This window comes from Balaenoptera ricei, chromosome 8 (genome assembly GCF_028023285.1).
Source record: "Balaenoptera ricei isolate mBalRic1 chromosome 8, mBalRic1.hap2, whole genome shotgun sequence".
NCBI lineage: Eukaryota > Metazoa > Chordata > Mammalia > Artiodactyla > Balaenopteridae > Balaenoptera > Balaenoptera ricei.
In genome coordinates this window covers 46,224,091-46,246,116 of record NC_082646.1, presented here as the reverse complement: position 1 = coordinate 46,246,116, position 22,026 = coordinate 46,224,091, and the positions used below count along the sequence as shown (strand labels likewise).

Below are 22,026 nucleotides of genomic sequence, written 5' to 3'. Positions count from 1 at the left end.
GATTACATACAGAAGAATAAAGATAAAGATTATAGCAGAAACCTTATTAGAAACCATGCAAGCAAGAAGACAGGTAAGTGACTTCTTTAGATTGCTGAAAGAAAACAACTGTCAACCCACAATTCTATATCCAGTGAAAATATACTTCAAAAGTAAAATAAATATTAGAATTTTCCAAAAAAAGACAACTTGAGGGAATTCAGTGCTGTCAGGCCTAATCTGTAAGAAATACACAGGGAAGTTCTTCAGACAAAAGCATATGATGCTGGGAAGAAAACTGATCTACATGCAAAAAAATGAAGGACACTGGAAATTCAATAAAGACAAAATGTAAGCTCTTATATTTTAATTTCTTTAAAAGATAACTTACTGTTTAAAGCAATAGTTTAACAATGTATGTGTTTATGAAACTTATGACAATGACACAAGAAATGAAAAAGAGGAATTGGAAATATTATAAGGATTTTACATTACATGAAAAGTAATATAGTATTACTGAAGGTGGATGAAGATTATTTAAAGAGGTATATTTTAAACTAACTATATGTATTCATGGATGACATGACTGTGAGTGTAGAAAATCCCAAAGAATCTACTAAAAAAATCCTGGAAGTAATAAGTAAGTTTAGCAAGGTCAGAGAACAAAAGGTCAATATATAAAAGTTGATTTTATTCCCATACACAAGTAATGAAAAACTTGTATTTGAATTTTTTGAACCTCACATTTATAATAACTTGAAAAGGTGAATTAACCAAATGCAATAAATTCTAGAGATCTGATATACAACATTATAGCTATACTTAACAATAATGTGTTATATAATTAAAAATGTATTAAATGGGTAGATCTCATGTTAAGTGTTTTTATACTACAATAAAAAAAAATTAAAGGGACAAAGGAAATTTTGCAGGTAATGTATTGATATGTTCATTGTCTTGACTGTGATGGTGGCTTTGAAAGTGTTTACATATATCAAAAGTTTGTCAAATTGTACATTTTAAGTATGTGGAGTTTATTCTTTGTCAATTATGTCTGAACACATAATTTTAAATTTTAAGAAAGTGAATTAACTAGTTATCATTTTTAACAAAATATGTGCAGGATCAGCATGGCAACAGCTACAAAACATTGATGAAAGAAAAGAAAGATCTAGATAAACGAAGAAACATATCATGTTCATACATTGAACAATTTAATACTGATAAGATGGTAATCTTCCTCTATATGGTCTATAAATTCAGTGTAATCTCTAACAAAACTCTAGAAAAATTTTGTAGGTATCCACAAGATGTTTGTAAAATTTGTTATGGTATACCAAACAAATAGAATAGCCAAAACAATCCTAAAAAAATAAAATCATAATACTCACATTACTTGATTTTAAAACTTAGTGGAATTCCACAGTATTATGACAACACAGTATTGAGAAAAGGATAGACGTACTGATCATTAGAACTAAACAGAAAGTAAAGAGGAGACCTGCAGAAATATAGTCAGCTGATTTTTTACAAGTGTAATGGCACTTCAGTGGAGAAAGAATAGCCTTAGATAAAACAACAAAAGCACAATCCATGAAAGAAATACAGATAAATTTGACTTTATCAAAATTTAAAACTTTCACTCTCTGAAAGATATCATTATAAGAATGTAAACCAAGACACACTCTGTGAGAAAATATTTGCAGTCAAACAACTGATAAGGAACTCATATTCAGAATATAAAATGAATACTTAAAACTCAAAAATTAGAAAGCAAACAACCCAATTTTTTAAATGGGCAAAAGATATAAACTTCACTAAAGAACATATTTAGATGGCAAATGAGCATATAAAAATGTGCTCAAGCATTAGTCATTAGTGGCATTGGAATTAAAACCACAATGACGTATTGCTATATGTCTATTAGAATGGCTAAAATAAAATTTTTAAAAACTGACAACATCAAATGCTGGTAAGGATGCAGAGCAACAAGAACTCTCCTTTACTGCTGGTGGGAGTGAACAATGGTACAGTCACTTTGGAAGACAATTTGGCAGTTGTTTTTTGTTTGTTTGTTTTGTTTTTATAAAACTAAACAAAGAATCATCACACAACTCAGCAATTTCACTCTGAGATATTTATCCAAATGAACTGAAAAGACTGACAAGACAGAAGACAAGACTTCTCTGGATCCACAAAGATTACAGAAATGTCTCACTCTTCCTATTAAACCTGGAACTACTATGAAGGGAGACACTGCAGAGGTTTCTCCCCTGAGAGTCAATAGAGAACCCCCTCAAAATTTGCCCCACCTCCTCTCCTGGCTTCCCTAAGTCTCAGCAAAGCCTAACCATGAAGACATTTAGCCTGAGAATTAAGATACTATATCCTAAAGAAGCTGGGAGAATTATCCAGCATGTACTTGAAGAAAGTGTGAGAGTCCCCTTAGGACTGGATTTTGAGGATGCTTCATCAAGGGGGCTAGAACATCAAACAGGATAAGAGAGAGTTTATTGGTCTGGGGGCACTTTCTCAGGATATAGGATATAACACTTTGGAAGGATATTAGAAGACTAGAACATTTGATGTTTGCAGGCTCCTACAAGCCTGGAAAAAGCAATGGCCCATGCTTAGTAACAATGAAATGCCTGAATTGCTCTGTAAGATGGGACAGGACAGGATTAAAAGGCAAAAAGACATTTGTATCTTGGAGTGGATATATTATGAGGTCAGAAGGTCAACCATAGCATTGTGTTTGTCAATAAAGAGAATACACTATTCACCAAGGTTATCACAAATGTGCTGGTGAGAGGGATCTAGCATCAGAAAGAAGTTCAGTGGTAGCTATCCTCTCCAGGATTGGGATGATGATAAAAGTGTTTACAGAGCTTGGCTACTGATATCAATCAGATGATAGGGCATTTAACCACCAGATGCCAGCAGACTGCATTTTTGTAATGACTAGCAAGGACTGAGCAGGAACCAAGATGGCTTGACCCACAAGGAATTGCCGAGATGGTTAATAAAATGAATAGGATCCCCAGGGGCAGAATAGATACAAGAGAAGCCAAGAATACTGCTTTAAGATATAATCAAAAGAAATCAAGGAAGTGTTATCAGGAGGCAGAGGGTTGTTTTCTCCAATTAAAGTAATGATCCTTTTTTCCAGTTCCCAGGACTGAGAACAGGACTGAGAACAATTTTCAGACTTAGAACTCCTTGATTGATGAGGTGGCCACATCCCTAGGAGTAAGTTCCCTGTGACACCATGACACAGTATTATATACTGTAATGATTACCCAGTCCTAATCCAAAGGGACCTATGACTAATAACTCAAGTGACTGTTCATTAGGAAAATGGGAAGATGCATACATTTTGATTTCACACAGGGTATGAGTTTTAATTGATACCTGGAGACCTGAAGCATAACTATCACCTCATGTTAGACTGGGAACTAATGAGAATCAGGTAAGAAATGCAGCTCTGGAAAATCCCAGAGTATAGTGAGTCTGTTGGGTCTGTAGACCCACCTAGTGGTCATTCTCTTGGTAAGTGAACATGCACTGGAAACAGAAGACCTCACTCACAAGTCTGGCAGTTGACGCTCTCTGAGTTCCCTCAGCTGGGGCTGTTGCCCAGAATATCTTCATATAACCTCTTCATGTAGTTGCTTGGGGGCTTCCTCACAGCATAGTAGTTAGCTTTCTAGAGCAAGGATCCCAATACTGTCAGATGGAAGTTATTCTACCTTTTGTGCAACACAGAGTATCTCATCTGTTATTGCCACAACCCTACCCAGGTTCAAAGGGACGGAACACTTTCAATGGGGAGCAGTATTGAAGTTACATTGTAGGAAGAGAACGAGGGATGGGATATATTGTTGAGTCTATTTGGGGGTGAGGAGGGGAGGAATAAAACCCGCTATATCTGCTCTTCCTAATAAGCTGATCTCAGGGATCTGCATCCAGAGAGTGAGGGCCCTGGATATAGTGGATTCAATGAGATAGCTCCACATTTCAAACTCCAGATTTCTATTAAATGCATCTCTAGTTCTCTGGAAAATTGACACAGTAAATATTTTTTCTGTTGGGGGGCCCTTCAAGGACAACTGGACAATTACTCTGAATACAACATAGTAAAAGAATGTTGACACAGATATGCATAATACTGAATGGGAGAGATGTTCATCTCCTCATAGAGCACGAGGAAAAGACTTGGTGATTCTAGGACTGAGTGGGGAAGAAGGTCAGTACCTCTCCTCTGCAGGAAGCCCCTTCTGATGTCTCCATATTTCACTGAAAGTCTTATTAATATGGGCCTTGTGGACTTCTGTCCATGGGAGTATTTCTGAGTAGAGGGTGGCATATCCTGCCTTTAATAGACAGATGTTAAAACCCCATAGCTGAGTCGTCCACTGGACCTTACCAGTAAGTGTGGCCTGAAGAGACTGAAACTTGCCCCCACTCTCAGATAGAAATTGTTCTACTCTCAGAGTCCCTGTGCCTCCCATACTCTGAAGGGACAGTCAGGCTAGTTCTTATGACCTCCCACTCTTCTGGATTGTGGAAGTTTCTGATGCTGGCTCTGAGACATGGCCTCTCTTTGCTAAAATCGAGTGTCTATATTACCATTCTGCTGTGAAGGAACAGGCCCTGTCCTTGCCACAGGCTTTTGACTGTCTTCCTGTATGCACCTCTACCCTGGCCCTACTGAACCATGATGTCTGACAAAATCACTCTGAAATCTTTTTCCTTCTCTTTCAGTCCTCTGTCTGGCCCAGATCTCAGTACAAAAGTCTGGAATGTCTCTACCCACATTCCAGGGCTCAGCTCTTGCTCTTCACTTTCATAAGATGTGTTGATCGGGGCTTCCCCGGTGGCGCAGTGGTTGAGAATCTCCCTGCCAATGCAGGGGACACGGGTTCGAGCCCTGGTCTGGGAGGATCCCACATGCCGTGGAGCAACTAGGTCCGTGAGCCACAATTACTGAGCCTGCGCATCTGGAGCCTGTGCTCCGCAACAAGAGAGGCCGCGATAGTGAGAGGCCCGCGCACCGCGATGAAGAGTGGCCCCTGCTTGCCGCAACTAGAGAAAGCCCTCGCACAGAAACGAAGACCCAACACAACCAAAAATAAATAAAAAAAAAAAAAAAAAAAAAAAAAAGACACAGTAGGAAATGGCCAAAGGTCTCAGCTAAGGAACTCACAATCAAGGAGGTGGGCTTTAGTTAGTTGGCTTCTTTCATTTAGTTCTCAATTTGTAGGGTAGCAGTGAAATGCTTTTTTATGCTCCCACACCTCCTAAAATGAATCCCTAGACTGCTCCACCATGCTCTTGAACCTTGGTGTGGCTTTTAATAAGAGTTTCTCAGAGCCACAGAGGGTGTCAGCTGCCCTTAGAGGTAGATGACATCAGGATCCCTTTAGGCTCCTAGCGGAGCCACAAAGAGATGGGAGACATACTGAAGCTGTGTGAGCACTCTAGGCATAGTAAAGCATGAAGAAGTGAGTTCGTGAGTCCTGGGATCCTCTTTTCTCCCAAAGACCCAACTCAGCCCACAACCAGGACTCAGCTTTCCTTTTGCTTGATCGTGCCATTGCCTGCCAATTGTCTCTGAATACAGCTCCCTTAGATTAGGGAGTTCTGGATCATCGTCCCCATTCTAGCACTGAGAACAAGCACCCTACTATTACACAGAGCAGAGCTTCTCATAGCTTCTCCCCATTCCTCATTCTTTTGGAGATTTGGTCACTGCAGCATGAGTACAGTATTCCTAGGTGGGAATGCCCGCAAGCCCCATCCTGGGTTTACATGAAAATAGACATTTAAGAAAGCTCCTGGTGCCAAAGTTTCTAAGTGGGGCTCTTCTCCCCTCTGTTCCTTGAAATAAGTAATAAACTCACAGAAACAGGGAAGGAATAACCACAAGAACAAATTGGATGAGTTTCCTCCTTTATACACACCAATTCAGTGAAAGATAACAGTAAAAAGAATCATCTGTACTATTCCTTTCAAAGCCATTGTATGAAATCTTTCACCAATAATCACCCCTGCTTAGTCTATCACTTACCTGAAACCAGCTTCTCACAATTAAAAAAAAAGAAGAAAAGAAAAAGCAGATAAAAGAGAAAAAAAATTTCCCAATTTCATTTATCCTTGAAAAACATGGCCTCTTTTTCTTGCTATTTTTCTCCAGAGACAAGATCCCCTCAAAGATTAAAAAGTCTTTCAGAAGGTTGGGAATATCTGACTTCCTTCTCTCCCCTTCTCATTTGCATGTGTGCCTGCAAGCTCATACACTCACACTCAGAGGTTTTCAAAAATACACAGAAATTGCTGTGATATGTGAAATACATTTGAAAACATCATTTAATTCCTAGAAGACTTGCTTCTGAATTTTTCCCAAGAAGGATATCAACACTGCAACTGATATCACAACATGCGAATCTTTTCTCTTTCTCTTCCCCTCAATCCTTCTTTCAATATATATAAAGGCAGTCTTACCAGTCAATCCCAATAAATTTTGTTGGCTAATTTTCTTAAAAAAATTTTCTCCAATGGAACACAAAATTAAAAAAAAACACTTATACCAAAAATATTAACAAATATTAACAAAATCATTAATAAAGGCTACTTATGTATTCTGGGTTAAAATAGTTTATTTTTGTTATTTTGTACTTTACAGATTTTTTGCAAGTAGCAAAAATATGAGTGCAAGATCGTATTAGAAGAGGGGATGTAGATGGTTATCCCTACGGTACTCACAGACATTTGAATGAACTCTAATGAAGCCTCTTTCATTAATAGGAGCAAACTCAGAACCTGCCAAAGTGTTCTAGAGGGGAGTCTCCAGGTGCAGAGGGCAGTTCTCACTCCAATTCCACTTCTTTGAAGGTTTTCTGGATAACCCCCATTACCATCAAGGTGACCACAGGTGGGTTTGTTCCACATAATATGGTCCTGGTCTAATTTTTATTCAAGCAAGGGGCAGAGGTGAGAATGGAACTTTGATTAAAGGCTTAATTCAAACTACAGGGAAAGACAAACTAACAGTAATCAGAAGCAAGGTAATTTTGTTTTATACAACTCACTTTTCTCACCTTCTAGTTGATGCTTCTTCTCAAGGAACCCCTGTTGCCTGATTTTGTCTGCCCCCAACACCAGGAACTGATTCTCTGTATCTCTGCCCACTGTCCACATTCAGGAAGGGGAGGAGACGAGAGAGGGCAAAAAGAAGCTGCCCTTCCCAGCTGCGCTTTGTTTCCTTTATAAGAAGGGATCCTGGTCAGATTTGATGTTAATCATCAAGACTGACTTACCCTAGTAGGTGCATCAGAATCACCTGCAGGGCTTGTTAAACCACAGCTTGCTAGGCTTCAACCACAAAGATTCTTGATTCAGTAGATCTGAGGTGGGGTCACAGAGTTTGCATATCTAACAAATTATGAGATGCTGCTGTTGGTGCTGGACCATAATTTTAGAATCTCTGACTGAGCCCATATCCATTAAAGATGATTCTTTTAGGGACTTCCCTGATGGCGCAGTGGTTAAGAATCCACCTGCCAATGCAGGGGACATGGGTTCGAGCCCTGGGCCGGGAAGATCCCACATGCCACGGAGCAACTAAGCCCGTGCGCCACAACTACTGAGCCTGCTCTCTAGAGCCTGCGAGCCACAACTACGGAGCCCACGTGCCACAACTGTTGAAGCCTGTGTGCCTAGAGCTCATGCTCCACAACAAGAGAAGCCACTGCAATAAGCCCACGCACCACAATGAAGAGTAGCCCCCGCTCGCCACAACTAGAGAAAGCCCATGCACAGCAACGAAGACCCAATGCAACCAAAAATAAATAAATAAATACATTTATTTAAAAAAAAAAAAAAGATGATACTTTTAGGCTGTACGAAGATGGGCAATTAAAAGAAAAAATCTTATTGGAAAGCATAAGGCTGGAAGCACACTGTGAACTTGCTACTATAGCTTTTTATGGTCTGTGGTGGAGAGAAAGAAGTGGTGGAAAATGCAGGCTCTTTTGCCGGTACAGCTACAGAGCCTTAGGAGGGGTGCAAGATGGCCACTGTGCAGTGTCCTTAGTTTGCAGGGCCCAGAAGATCAAGCAACAAGGTACAGGCCTGGTGTCCAGGGGCCCAGGCAGCCCCACATTTGGACCATTCTCTTCCCCATCCCAACCCCACAGGAAATATGTCCTTACAACAGAGGTTCTCAAAGTGTGGTTCTGAGAACCGTGGGAGTCTGTGAAGTCAAGATTATATTTAAAATAATATTCAGAGATTATTTGTCCTGTGGCCTAAGATGGTTCTATAAATGTTATTTTAATTATTTAGTAAATTAATAATTATTTTTAGTTTTAATTTCTAATGTGGCATATTCTGACATTAAAAAAAAACCTACATAGGGCTTCCCTGGTAGCGCAGTGGTTGAGAATCTGCCTGCCAATGCAGGGGACACGGGTTCGAGCCCTGGTCTGGGAAGATCCCACATGCCGTGGAGCAACTAGGCCCGTGAGCCACAACTACTGAGCCTGCGCGTCTGGAGCCTGTGCTCCGCAACAAGAGAGGCCGTGACAGTGAAAGGCCCGCACACGGCGATGAAGAGTGGCCCCCACTCGCCGCACCTAGAGAAAGCCCTCGCACAGAAACGAAGACCCAACACAGCCAAAAATAAATAAATAAATAAATAAATAAATAAATAAAAATAAATAAATAAATTTAAAAACCTACATAAACAAAAAGCTTTCGGGGGCCCGGCCTTACAATAATTTTATTAGCGTAATCAAGGTATAATTTATATACCATAAAATTCACCCACTTAATATGTACAGTTTAATGACTTCTAATAAATGTTTTTTAAATTTATTTTATGCAACCATCACCACATCCACGTTTAGAACACTTGTCTTTCCAAAAGATCCCTCCTGATCTTTCACAGTCAATCCCTACTCCCATCCCCAGTTCCATGCAACCAGATATCTACTTTCTGTCTGTACAGTTTTGTCTTCTTAGGGCCATCATATGTATGAAATCATACTACACATGGCCCTTTCTTTGTGCCTGCCTCCTTTCATTTAACATAATGTTTTGAGGTTCATTATTCTTTTTTTGGTATGTGTAATTTATTACATTTTAGCTAAGAGGTATTGCATTTTATGAATATACCACAATTTATTTATCCATTCACTAAATGATGGGCATTTGGATTGTTTGCAGTTTTTAGTGAATATGAGTAATGCTGCTATGAAATTTCATTTACTGTGGGTAGATATTTATGGGTGAAAGTGCTAAGTTATTTGTTTTATATGTTTAATCATTTGAGAACCTGCAGAACTTTTTCAGAGTGGCTGGACCGTTTTATTTTGCTACCAGCAATTGATGAGTTCCGATTCCTGCACATCCTCACCAACAGTATTGTCTGCCTTTATTAAGCCATTTCATTTTTTAGTGTGTAGTGGTATCTCATTGCAGTTTTAATTTGCACATGTACTACTAATAACTAATGATGTTGAGCATCATTTTATGTATGCTATCGACTGGCTGTCTGTGTCCCTCCAAAAGCCGTATGTTAAAACCTAATCAACAATGTGATATATTGGAGGTAGGGCTTTTGGAGATGATTAGGTTATGAGGATGGAGCCCTCATGAATACAGTGTGTCCTATTATTGTAAAAGAGACTCCAGAGAGCTCCCTCACTCCTAACACGTGAGGACACCCAGAAAAGACAGCTGTCAGTGAACCAGGAGGCAGGCCTTCACCAGATGTCGAGTTTGCCAGCATCTTGATCTTTGACTTTCCAGCCCCTAGAACTGTGAGAAATAAGTTTCTGGGGTTTATGGTATTTTTGTTACAGAAGCTGGAACAGACAAAGGCAATGTCCTTATTTGCCATCCAGATATCTTCTTCGGTGAAGTGCCTACTCGAGTCTTCTTAATTGTACAATGGTTTCTGTTGGATTGTTTGTCATATTGAATTGTAAGAGTTCTTTTGGATGAAACTCCCTTATCAGATATTTGTTTGCAAATTCTTTTTCCCAGGCTATGGCTTTTCTTTTAATTTTGTTAGATGCCTTATTTGAAGAATGAAATTTTTAATATTGATGAATACAATTTGTCAGTTTTTTCGTTTATGTTTCATTTTGGTGCCATGTGCAAGAAATCTTTGTTAAACACAAGCTCACTAATTTTTCTTTTTCATGAATTCCTCTAGAAGTTTTCAGGAAATACATTTAGGTCAATGAACCATTTTTAGTTAATTTTTTGTATGGTGTAATGTGAGGATGAGGTTCATTTTGCATATAATCCCAAATGTTTAAGCTCTACTTGTAGAAAAGATTATCCTTTCCATTTTTGACTTATCTTGGCATCTTTGTTGAAAACCAATCGACCACAGATGTGTTATCTATTTCTGGATTCTAATTCTGTTTCATTGTTGTACATATTAATATATCTCACATTATACTAATACTATACTTTTTTTTTTTCTCTTGAAAATCCAGAGTTTTTTTTTTTTTTAAACATCTTTATTGGAGTATAATTGCTTTACAATGGTGTGTTACTTTCTGCTTTATAACAAAGTGAATCAGTTATACATATACATATGTTCCCATATCTCTTCCCTCTTGCGTCTCCCTCCCTCCCACCCTCCCTATCCCACCGCTGTAGGTGGTCACAAAGCACCGAGCTGATCTCCCTGTGCTATGCGGCTGCTTCCCACTAGCTATCTATTTCACATTTGGTAGCATATATATGTCCATACCATTCTCTCACCCTGTCACATCTTACCCCTCCCCCTCTCCATATCTTCAAGTCCATTCTCTAGTAGGTCTGTGTCTTTATTCCCATCTTGCCACTAGGTTCTTCATGACCTTTTTTTTTTTTTTTCCTTAGATTCCATATATATGTGTTAGCATACTGTATTTGTTTTTCTCTTTCTGACTTACTTCACTCTGTATGACAGACTCTAACTCCATCCACCTCACTACAAATACCTCCATTTCATTTCTTTTTATGGCTGAGTAATATTCCATTGTATATATGTGCCACATCTTCTTTATCCATTCATCCGATGATGGACACTTAGGTTGCTTCCATGTCCTGGCTATTGTAAATAGAGCTGCGATGAACATTTTGGGACATGACTCTTTTTGAATTATGGTTTTCTCAGGGTATATGCCCAGTAGTGGGATTGCTGGGTCATATGGTAGTTCTATTTTTAGTTTTTTAAGGAACCTCCATACGGTTCTCCATAGTGGCTGTATCAATTTACATTCCCACCAACAGTGCAAGAGTGTTCCCTTTTCTCCACACCCTCTCCAGCATTTATTGTTTCTAGATTTTTTGATGATGGCCATTCTGATGGGTGTGAGATGATATCTCATTGTAGTTTTCATTTGCATTTCTCTAATGATTAATGATGTTGAGCATTCTTTCATATGTCTGTTGGCAATCTGTCTATCTTCTTTGGAGAAATGTCTATTTAGGTCTTCTGCCCATTTTTGGATTGAGTTGTTTGTTTTTTTGTTATTGAGCTGCATGAGCTGCTTGTAAATCTTGGAGATTAATCCTTTGTCAGTTGCTTCGTTTGCAAATATTTTCTCCCATTCTGAGGGTTGTCTTTTGGTCTTGTTTATGGTTTCCTTTGCTGTGCAAAAGCTTTTAAGTGTCATTAGCTCCCATTTGTTTATTTGTGTTTTTATTTCCATTTCTCTAGGAGGTGGGTCAAAAAGGATCTTGCTGTGATTTATGTCAGAGTGTGTTCTGCCTATGTTTTCCTCTAAGAGTTTGATAGTGTCTGGGCTTACACTTAGGTCTTTAATCCATTTTGAGTTTATTTTTGTGTATGGTGTCAGGGAGTGTTCTAATATCATACTTGTACATGTAGCTGTCCAGTTTTCCCAGCACCACTTATTGAAGAGGCTGTCTTTTCTCCACTGTATATGCTTGCCTCCTCTATCAAAGATAAGGTGACCATATGTGCGTGGGTTTATCTCTGGCCTTTCTATCCTGTTCCATTGATCTATGTTTCTGTTTTTGTGCCAGTACCAAACTGTCTTGATTACTGTAGCTTTGTAATATAGTCTGAAGTCAGGGAGCCTGATTCCTCCAGCTCCATTTTTCGTTCTCAAGATAGCTTTGGCTATTCGGGGTCTTTTGTGTTTCCATACAAATTATGAAATTTTTTGTTCTAGTTCTGTGAAAAATGACAGTGGTAGTTTGATAGGGATTGCATTGAATCTGTAGATTGCTTTGCGTAGTAGAGTCATTTTCACAATGTTGATTCTTCCAATCCAAGAACATGGTATATCTCTCCATCTGTTTGTATCATCTTTAATTTCTTTCATCAGTGTCTTATAATTTTCTGCATACAGGTCTTTTGTCTCCTTAGGTAGGTTTATTCGTAGATATTTCATTCTTTTTGTTGCAGTGGTAAATGGGAGTGTTTTCTTAATTTCACTTTCAGATTTTTCATCATTAGTGTATAGGAATGCAAGAGATTTCTGTGCATTAATTTTCTATCCTGCTACTTTACCAAATTCATTGATTAGCTCTAGTAGTTTTCAGGTAGCATCTTTAGGATTCTCTATGTATAGTATCATGTCATCTGCAAACAGTGACAGCTTTACTTCTGCTTTTCCGATTTGGATTCCTTTCATTTCTTTTTCTTCTCTGATTGCTGTGGCTAACACTTCCAAAACTATGTTGAATAATAATGGTGAGAGTGGGCAACCTTGTCTTGTTCCTGATCTTAGTGGAAATGGTTTCAGTTTTTCACCATTGAGGACAATGTTGGCTGTGGGTTTGTCATATATGGCCTTTATTATGTTGAGGAAAGTTCCCTCTATGCCTACTTTCTCCAGGGCTTTTATCATAAATGGGTGTTGAATTTTGTTGAAAGTGTTCTCTGCATCTATTGAGATGATCATATGGTTTTTCTCCTTCAATTTGTTAATATGATGTATCACGTTGATTAATTTGCATATATTGAAGAATCCTTGCATTCCTGGGATAAACCCCACTTGATCATGGTGTATGATCCTTTTAATGTGCTGTTGGATTCTGTTTGCTAGTATTTTGTTGAGGATTTTTGCAACTATGTTCATCAGTGATATTGGCCTGTAGTTTTCTTTCTTTGTGACATCTTTGTCTGGTTTTGGTATCAGGGTGATGGTGGCCTCGTAGAATGAGTTGGGGAGTGTTCTCCCCTCTGCAATATTTTGGAAGAGTTTGAGAAGGATAGGTGTTAGCTCTTCTCTAAATGTTTGATAGAATTCGCCTGTGAAGCCATCTGGTCCTGGGCTTTTGTTTGTTGGAAGATTTTTAATCACAGTATCAATTTCAGTGCTTGTGATTGGTCTGTTTATATTTTCTATTTCTTCCTGGTTCAGTCTCGGCAGGTTGTGCATTTCTAAGAATTTGTCCATTTCTTCCAGGTTGTCCATTTTATTGGCATAGAGTTGCTTGTAGTAATCTCTCATGATCGTTTGTATTTCTTCAGTGTCAGTGGTTACTTCTCCTTTTTCATTTCTAATTCTATTGATTTGAGTCTTCTCCCTATTTCTCTTGATGAGTCTGGCTAATGGTTTATCAATTTTGTTTATCTTCTCAAAGAACCAGCTTTTAGCTTTATTGATCTTTGCTATTGTCTCCTTCATTTCTTTTTCATTTATTTCTGATCTGATCTTTATGATTTCTTTCCTTCTGCTAGCTTTGGGTTTTTTTTGTTCTTCTTTCTCTAATTGCTTTAGGTGCAAGGTTAGGTTGTTTATTCGAGATGTTTCCTGTTTCTTGATGTAGGCTTGTATTGCTATAAACTTCCCTGTTAGAACTGCTTTTGCTGCATCCCATAGGTTTTGGGTCGTCGTGTCTCCATTGTCATTTGTTTCTAGGTATTTTTTGATTTCCCCTTTGATTTCTTCAATAATCACTTTGTTATTAAGTAGTGTATTGTGTAGCCTCCATGTGTTTGTATTTTTTACAGATCTTTTCCTGTAATTGATATCTAGTCTCATAGCGTTGTGGTCGGAAAAGATACTTGATACAATTTCAATTTTCTTAAATTTACCAAGGCTTGATTTGTGACCCAAGATATGATCTATCCTGGAGAATGTTCCATGAGCACTTGAGAAAAGTGTGTATTCTGTTGTTTTGGGGTGGAATGTCTTATAAATATCAATTAAGTCCGTTTTGTTTAATGTATCATTTAAAGCTTGTGTTTCCTTATTTATTTTCATTTTGGATGATCTGTCCATTGGTGAAAGTGGGGTGTTAAAGTCCCCTACTATGATTGTGTTACTGTCGATTTCCCCTTTTATGGCTGTTAGTATTTGCCTTATGTATTGAGATGCTCCTATGTTGGGTGCATAAATATTTACAATTGTTATACCTTCTTCTTGGATCGATCCCTTGATCATTATATAGTGTCCTTCTTTGTCTCTTGTAATAGTCTTAATTTTAAAGTCTATTTTGTCTGATATGATAATTGCTACTCCAGCTTTCTTTTGATTTCCATTTGCATGGAATATCTTTTTCCATCCCCTCACTTTCAGTCTGTATGTGTCCCTAGGTCTGAAGTGGGTCTCTTGTAGACAGCATATATATGGGTCTTGTTTTTGTATCCATTCAGCCAGTCTGTGTCTTTTGGTGGGAGCATTTAATCCATTTACATTTAAGGTAATTATCAATATGTATGTTCCTATTTCCATTTTCTTAAATGTTTTGGGTTTGTTATTGTAGGTGTTTTCCTTCTCTTGTGTTTCTTGCCTAGAGAAGTTCCTTTAGCATTTATTGTAAAGCTGGTTTGGTGGTGCTGAACTCTCTCAGCTTTTGCTTGTCTGTAAAGGTTTTAATTTCTCCATCAAATCTGAATGAGATCCTTGCTGGGTAGAGTAATCTTGGTTGTAGGTTTTTCTCCTTCATCACTTTAAATATGTCCTGCCACTGCCTTCTGGCTTGCAGAGTTTCTGCTGAAAGATCAGCTGTTAACCTTATGGGGATTCCCTTGTGTGTTATTTGCTGTTTTTCCCTTGCTGCTTTTAATATGTTTTCTTTATATTTAATTTTGGATAGTTTGATTAATACGTGTCTTGGCGTGTTTCTCCTTGGATTTATCCTGTATGGGACTCTCTGTGCTTCCAGGACTTGATTAACTATTTCCTTTCCCATATTAGGGAAGTTTTCAACTATAATCTCTTCAAATATTTTCTCAGTCCCTTTCTTTTTCTCTTCTTCTTCTGGGACCCCCATAATTCGAATGTTTGTGCGTTTAATGTTGTCCCAGAGGTCTCTGAGACTGTCCTCAGTTGTTTTCACTCTTGTTTCTTTATTCTGCTCTGCAGTAGTTATTTCCATCATTTTATGTTCCAGGTCACTTACCTGTTCTTCTGCCTCAGTTATTCTGCTATTGATCCCTTCTAGAGTATTTTTAATTTCATTTATTGTGTTTTTTATCATTGCTTGGTTCCTGTTTAGTTCTTCTACGTCCTTGTTAAATGTTTCTTGCATTTTGTCTATTCTATTTCCAAGATTTTGGATCATCTTTACTATCATTATTCTGAATTCTTTTTCAGGTAGACTGCCTATTTCCTCTTCATTTGTTAGGTCTGGTGTGTTTTGACCCTGTTCCTAAATCTGCTGTGTGTTTTTCTGTCTTCTCATTTTGCTTATCTTACTGTGTTTGGGGTCTCCTTTTCACAGGCTGCAGGTTCGTAGTTCCCGTTGTTTTTGGTATCTGTCCCCAGTGGCTAAGGTTGGTTCAGTGGGTTGTGTAGGCTTCCTGGTGGAGGGGACTGGTGCCTGTGTTCTGGTGGATGAGGCTGTATCTTGTCTTTCTGGTGGGCACGTCCACGTCTGGTGGTGTGTTTTGGGGTGTCTGTGGCCTTATTATGATTTTAGGCAGCCTCTCTGCTAATTGATAGGCCTGTGTTCCTGTCTTGCTAGTTGTTTGGCATAGGGTGTCTAGCACTGTAGCTTGCTGGTCGTTGAGTGAAGCTGGGTCTTGATGTTGAGATGGAGATCTCTGAGAGATTTTCGCCGTTTGGTATTGCGTGGAGCTGGGAGGTCTCTTGTGGACCAGTGTCCTGAAGTTGGCTCTCCCACCTCAGAGGCACAGCCCTGATGCCTGGCTGGAGCACCAAGAGCCTTTCATCCACATGGCTCAGAATAAAAGGGAGAAAAAATAGAAAGAAAGAAAGCAAGAGGATAAAATAAAAGAAAGCTATTATAATAAAAAATAAGAAAAAAATTATTAAGAAAAATTTTTTAATTTTTAAAAATAAATTTATTAATTTTTATAATAAAAATAAGAAAAAAATTAAGAAAAAAATTTATTAAGAAAAAATTTTTTAATTTTTTAAATTAAAAAATAAGAAAAAATTTATTAAGAAAAAAATTTTTTTAATTTTTTTAAAATAAAAAATAAGGAAAAAATTATTAAGAAAATATTTATTAAGAAAAAAAAATTTCACCCAGAAGCATACACATATACACTCACAAAAAAAGGAAAAGGGGAAAAATTAATATATCCTCCTCCCAAAGTCCACCTTCTGAATTTGGAATGATTCGTTGTCTATTCAGGTATTCAGCAGATGCAGGTACATCAAGTTGTTTGTGGAGCTTTAATCCGCTGCTTCTGAGGCTGCTGGGAGAAATTTCCCTTTCTCTCCTTTGTTTCTACAGCTCCCGGGTTTCAGCTTTGGATTTGGACACGCCTCTGCGTGTAGGTCGCCTGAGAGCGTCTGTTCTTCTCTCACACGGGACGGGGTTAAAGGAGCAGCTGCTTCCGGGGCTCTGGCTCACTCAGGCTGGGGGGAGGGAGGGGTACGGATGCGGGGCGAGCCTGCGGCGGCAGAGGCCGGCATGACGTTGCAGCAGCCTGAGGCATGCCATGCGTTCTCCCGGGGAAGTTGTCCCTGGATCACGGGACCCTGGCAGTGGCGGGCTGCACAGGCTTCCGGGAGGGGCGGTGTGGAGACTGACCTGTGCTCGCACACAGGCTTCTTGGTGGCGGCAGCAGCAGCAGCCTTAGCATCTCATGCCCGTCTCTGGGGTCCATGCTGATAGCCGCGGCTCGCGCCCGTCTCTGGAGCTCGTTTAGGCGGCGCTTTGAATCCCCTTTCCTTGCGCGCTGCGAAACAAAGAGGCAAGAAAAAGACTCTTGCCTCTTCAGCAGCTGCAGACTTTTTCCCAGACTCCCTCCCGGCTAGCTGTGGTGTGCTAACTCCCTCAGGCTGTGTTCACACAGCCAACCCCAGTCCTCTCCCTGCGATTCAACCGAAGCCCGAGCCTCCGCTCCCAGCCCCCGCCCGCCCCGGCGGGTGAGCAGACAAGCCTCTCGGGCAGGTGAGTGCTGCTCGGCGCCGAGCCTCTGTGCGGGAATCTCTCCGCTTTGCCCTCCGCACCCCTGTGGCTGCGCTCTCCGCCGTGGCTCCGAAGCTTCCCCCCTCTGCCACCCGCAGCCCCGCCCGTGAAGGGGCTTCTAGTGTGTGGAAACCTTTCCTCCTTCACAGCTCCCTCCCACTGGTGCAGGTCACATCCCTGTTCTTTTGTCTCTGTTATTTCTTTTTCTTTAGCCCTACCCAGGTACGTGGGGAGTTTCTTGCCTTTTGGGAGGTCTGAGGTCTTCTGCCAGCGTTCAGTGGGTGTTCTGTAGGAGCAATTCCACGTGTAGATGTATTTCTAATGTATCTGTGGGAAGGAAGGTGATCTCCGCGTCTTACTCTTCCGCCATCTTGCCCTGAATCCGTGTGTTTGTCATATATGGCCTTTATTATGTTGAGTTATGCTCCCCCCAATGTCCACTTTCTGGAGAGTTTTCATTGTAAAAGGATTTTTAATGTTATCAAAAGCTTTTTCTGCATCTATTGAGATGATCATATGGTTTTCATTCTTCAGTTTGTTAATGTGGTGTACATTGATTAATTTGCAAATATTTAAATCCATGGGATAAATGCCACTTGATCATGGTGTATGATCCTTTTAATGTATTGTTGGATTTGGTTTGATAGTAGTTTGTTGAGGATTTTTGCATCTATGTTTCTCAGTGATATTGGCCTGTAATTTTCTTTTTTGTGACATCTTTGTCTGGTTTTGGTATCAGGTTGATGGTAGCCTTGTAGAATGAGTTCACAAATGTTCCTCTGCAGTTTTTTAGTATAGTTTGAGAAGAATAGGTGTTAACTCTTTTCTAAATATTTGGTAGCATTCACCTGTGATGCCTTCTAGTTTACAACTTTTGCTTTTTGATAGTTTTTCTTATTACTGTTTCACTTTCATTAATGGTAATTTTTCTGTTCATATCTTCTCTTTCTTCATGGTTCAGTCTTGGGTGATTATACTCCTGTAAGAATTTGTCTTTCTTCTAGGTTCCATTTTATTTGCATATAGTTTCTTGTAATAGTCTCTCATGGAACTTTGTATTTCTGTGGTCTCAATTGTAACTTTTCCTTTTTCATTTCTGATTTTATTGATTTGGGACCTCTCCCTTTTTTCTTGATGAGTCTGGCTAAAGGTTTATCAATTTTGTTTATCTTTTCAAAGAACTAGAGTTTTGAGTTTCATTGATCTTTTCCTTTTTGTTTTGTTTTTTTTTATTCTCTGTTTCATTTATTTCTGCTTTGATCTCTATGATATGTTTCTTTCTACTAACTTTGGGTTTTGTTGTTCTTTCTCTAGTTGCTGAAGGTGTAAACTTGGGTTGTTTATTTGAGATTTTTCTTGTTTCCTGAGGTAAGCTTGAATTGCCAAAAACTTTCCTCTTACAAATGCTTTTGCTGCATCCTATGGGTTTTTGATCATCATGTTTTCATTTTCAGTTGTCTCTAGGTACTTTTTGATTTCCTCTTTAATTTCTTTAGTGATTCATTGATTGTTTAGTAGCATATTGTTTAGCCTCCATGTGTTTGTGTTTTTTGCAGTTTTTTTCTTGTAGTTGATTTCTAATCTCATAACGTTGTAGTCGGAAGAGATGCTTGATATGATTCCAATTTTCTTAAGTTTACAGAGGTTTGTTTTGTGACCCAGCACATGATCTATCCTGTAGAATGTTCCCTGTGCACTGAAAAGTGTGTATTCTGCTGCTTTCAGATGGAAAGTTCTATAAATATCAGTTAAGTCCATCTGGTCTAATGTGTCATTTAACGCCTGTGTTTCCTTATTGATTTTCTGTCTGGATGATCTGTCCGTTGATGTAAGTGGGGTCCTAAAGTCCCCTATTATTACTGTGTTACTGTCAGTTTCTCCTTTTATGTCTGTTAACATTTGCCTTGTATATTGAGGTGTTTCTATGTTGGGTGCATATATATTGGGTTGCCCAAAAAGTTTGTTCAGGGTTTTCTGTAACATCATACAGCATAACCCAAATAAACTTTTTGGCCAACCCAATAGTTACAATTGTAATATCTCCTTCTTGGATTGATCCCTTGATCATTATGTAATGTCCTTCTTTGTCTCTTATAACAGTCTTTATTTTAAAGTCTATTTTGTCTGATATGAGTATTGCTACTCCAGCTTTCTTTTGATTTCCATTTGCATAGAATACCTTTCTCCATCCCCTCACTTTCATTCTGTATGAGTCTCTAGATCTGAAGTGTGTCTATTGTAGACAGCATATATATGGGTCTTGTTTCTGTATCCATTCAGCCAGTCTACGTCTTTTGGTTGGAGCACTTAATCCTTTTACATTTAAGGTGATTATCATTACATTATGTATGTTCCTTTTTTTTAAATATAAATTTATTTATTTATTTTTGGCTACGTTGGGTCTTCATTGCTGTGTACAGGCTTTCTCTAGCTGCAGTGAGTAGGGGATACTCTTTGTTGTAGTGAGCCATCTTCTCACTTCGGTGACTTCTCTTGTTGCAGAGCAGGGGCTCTAGGCACAGGGGCTTCAGTAGTTGTGGCTCATGGGCTCTAGAGTGTGGGCTCTAGAACGCAGGCTCAGTAGTTGTGGTGCATGGGCTTAGTTGCTCTGTGGCATGTGGGATCCTCCCAGACCAGGGCTCAAACCCGTGTCCCCTGCATTGGCAGGCAGATTCTCAACCACTGCACCACCAGGGAAGTCCCGATATGTATATTCTTACTGCCATTTTTTAAATTGTTTTGGATTTGTTTTTGTAAGTCTTTTCTTCCCCTTTCTTCTTTTGTTGTCTTCTCTTGTGATTTTTAAAAAAATAAATAAATTTATTTATTTATTTATTTATTTTAGGCTGCCTTGGGTCTTCGTTGCTGTGCATGGGCTTCCTCTAGTTATGGCGAGTGGGGGCTACTCTTCGTTGTGGTGCGTGGGCTTCTCATTGCGGTGGCTTCTCTTGTTGTGGAGCATGGGCTCTAGGTGAGCGGGCTTCAGTAGTAGTGGCACGCAGGCTCAGTAGTTGTGGCTCATGGGCTTAGTTGCTCTGCGGCATGTGGGATCTTCCCAGACCAGAGCTCGAACTCATGTCCCCTGCGTTGGTAGGTGGATTCTTAACCACTGCACCACCAGGGAAGCCCCTAGATGTAGCCTTTTTTTTTTTTCCCCTGCCTAAAGAAGTTTCTTTAGCTTTTGTTGTAAAGGTTGTTTGGTGGTGCTGAATTCTTTTAGCTTTTGCTTGTCTGTAAAGCTTTTGATTTCTCTGTCAAATCTGAATGAGAGCCTTGCTGGGTAGGGTATTCTTGGTTGTAGGTTTTTCCCTTCCATCACTTTAAAGATACTGTGCCACTCCCTTCTAGCCTGCAAAGTTTCTGATGAAAAATCAGCTGATAGTCTTATGGGAGTTCCCTTGTATGTTATTTCTTGATTTTCCCTTGCTGCTTTTAGTATTCTCTCTTTATCTTTAATTTTTGTAATTTTGATTACAATGTGTTTTGGTGCGGTCTTCTTTTGGTTAATACTATAGGGGACTCTCTGCACTTCTTGGACTTGGGTGACTATTTCAGCTCCCAGGTTAGGAAAGTTTTCAGCTATTATTTCTTCAAATATTTTCTTGGGCTCTTTCTCTCTCTCTTCTCCTTCTGGGACCCCTATAATATGAATATTATTACACTTGATGTTGTCCCAGAGGTCTCTTAAACTGTCCTCATTTTTTTTTCTTTTTTCTGTTCCGCAGCAGTGTTTTCCACTATTCTGTCTCCCAGTTCACTGATCTGTTCTTTTGCCTCATTTATTCTACTATTGATTCCTTCTAGTGTGTTTTTCATTTCATTTATTGTATTCTTCAACTCTGTTTGGTTGTTCTTTATATTTTCTAATTCTTTGTTAAAAACTTCTAACTTCTTGTTCTGTGCATTCAGTTTCCCGAGTTCTCAGATAATCTTTATGATCATTATTCTGAACTCTTTCTTAGGTAGATTGCCTATCTCCACATCACTGTGTTCTTCTGAGGTTTTATCTTGTTCTTTCATCTGTAGCATATTCCTCTGGCACCTCATTTTGTCTAAATTTCTATTTGTATCTTTATGTATGTGGTTGGTTAGTTAGGTTTCTTGACCTTGGATAAGTGGCCCTCTGTAGAAGATGTCCTTTGTGTCCCAGCAGGACATATGTGTACAGCAGTACATTCCCCTTTTGTCATCCAAGGGCCAGGGGCCAGCTGGTCCCAGGGTATGGTGTGGCCTGCATTTCCAGACTTGCTTCTGCAGGCTGCAGAATCATAGTTTTTTTGCTTCTGGTGCTACCGCCTGGTGACTGAGACTGGTCTAAAGGCTTGTGCAGGTTTCCTGGTGGGAGGAGTAGGTGCCTGCCTATTGGTAAGTGGAGCTGGGTCCTGGCCTTCTGGTGGGCAGGGCCATGTCTAGAGGCATGTCTAGAGGGGACTGTGGGCTTAGAAAATCTTTAGGCAACCTGTCTGCTGATGGGTGAGGTTGTGTTCCCTCAGCCTGAGGTGACCCAGCACTGGTACCTACAGGCTGTTGGGTGGGGCCAGGTCTTGGTGCTAATGACCCAAGCAAGATATCAGCCTTCAGGAGAATACATGCAGATGAATACTCCCCCAGAGCCTGACACCAGCTTTTATGTTCCCAGAGTGAGCCACAGCTGCCCCCCTGCTCTCCCCAGGAGAC

At 39.5% G+C, this 22,026-nt stretch overlaps 1 protein-coding gene across 6 annotated transcripts in view; it reads left to right on the top strand.

Annotated features, from left to right (window-relative positions):
• Nucleotides 1-22,026, top strand: part of NAALAD2 (N-acetylated alpha-linked acidic dipeptidase 2) — a 106,286-nt gene that overhangs the window by 21,215 nt on the left and 63,045 nt on the right. Inside the window, exon 2 of one of the 6 annotated variants that reach the window (XM_059930601.1) lies at nucleotides 6,787-6,913. The exons of the other annotated variants lie outside the window; for them this stretch is intronic. The gene's annotated coding sequence lies outside the window, so the exon portion shown is untranslated. The remainder of the gene's footprint in view (nucleotides 1-6,786; nucleotides 6,914-22,026) is intronic. 6 annotated transcript variants of the gene reach the window in all.